A 1,737-nucleotide genomic window follows, 5' to 3' on the forward strand; every position below is an offset into this window, starting at 1 on the left:
ATTCTGATCTGTCAACCAAGATAGATGCCTTGGACACAAGAATGTCAGCCATGGAAGCATCTTTAACTGCCATTCATCTTCATCAAGCCCAACAGACAAATCTACTACAAAAACTGGTGGCTGCTCAAACCCCCTCCTCATCTCAACTTGATGATAACAAAAAGGGGGAGAAAGGACCAAGTGAGGGGGGGAGACCAAGTGAGAGGGAGAAGCTTCAAATTCAAATCAGTAAAGTAATTGTGCCTTCAATTACTGTCTCAAAGCCATCAGTTACAGATAGTATAGATCTGATAATTGCAGCCGCAGCCAATATAAGAGCAGCTGATAAGGAGAAGTTGAGTTTAGTCAACTGGGAGAATATTGATGAGGAAATACAGAAGAAGTTTAAACTTGTCAAGGAGCCAGTTAAGTCGGCCATCCATCACTCTCAAGTCAAGCAAATTAGTGTGAATGAGATGAGCATGAACTATCTAGAAAGAGGACAGTCTTCCTGCATCAAATCTCCAAAGGCTGAAACAATTCTGAAAATAAGGGTAAACTACTCAAAATCATCATTGAAGAATCCTTTGGATACTGTGTATGAGACACCTAAGCCTGATAAGAAGAAGCTTCTGTCAAGATCAATTGCTTTTTACAAAGATCCAGTTGATTCAGCTTCAAAAAGAAGAATTGCCAAAATTTTCAGGAATGGGAAAGAAATTTGTGTGGTGGCTGGACATCCTCAATTTGCTCAAGCAAAGAGAGAAGAAAAGGCTAGATTGAAGCAGGAAAAGAAGCAAGCTGCTCTGGATGCTAAAAAGACTAAACAAAAGAAAGAGCAAATTGTTATCTTGGCCAAGCTACATGTTGTAAATTCATCATAACAAATTCCTTCTCAGCCATCTGAAGTTAGTGAATCAAAGAAGCAAGTTGAACAACAGAAGAAATCTCCAAGAATCAAAGTATTGGCTAAAAGTACTAAAAGGAAACTGGATATTATTGACAAGGAATTGGAAGATCAATTTCCTAAGGAATCCACACCATCTACAACTCAAGCATTAAAGCCCTCTGTGGTATTTGAAGATATCAGGGTGGTGGATCCCTACAGGAATATTCATGGTGAACCTATTGTGCCCAAGGATGAGCCAATAGAATGGGAGAACATACCAATTCCTGACTTCAATCTACCAATCCTTAGCAAGCCAAGAAGAACAAAGTCAAGAGCAGTCAAGAAAGTGAAGCTGTCACCTCTCAAATCCAAATCTCTAGTCAAAGCTCAATCTAAAGTCAGTAAGGGAGATTACATGTACTTGTGTGACATCAAAGAATTTTCTGATCTAAACCTCTATCCAGATGAACTAGATGAAGTGAGAGGAATTGATGCATACAGAAACCTACCTGAAAGGTTAGTGTTCAAGTACAAAGGGGGAAAGGAGATTCAGTGGCCACTTCACAGGATCCTTCAAGAAAGCCAAGTTGTACTGATTAAATTTTATTCATCCTTCAAGAAGAATTTTGGGTTCAACATTACTGCAAGAAGATTGGTATTGAAGAAGATTGAAGAGCTAAGGAGTGTTAGAGCTAAAGATGCACTTCCAAAGACTTTAATTATCCCTTACACAGGGAGGAGAGTGCATCTAAGGCCCTACTGGCTGATGGAGTTCGCTGATGGAGTTCATGGATGACAAAGGTGTGAGAAGATTTTTCAGATTAGAAGACCAATTGAGCATCTCCAGCAATGAGACTCTTTTGGAAATG

This window comes from Apium graveolens, chromosome 2 (genome assembly GCF_009905375.1).
Source record: "Apium graveolens cultivar Ventura chromosome 2, ASM990537v1, whole genome shotgun sequence".
Classification (NCBI taxonomy): Eukaryota; Viridiplantae; Streptophyta; class Magnoliopsida; order Apiales; family Apiaceae; genus Apium; species Apium graveolens.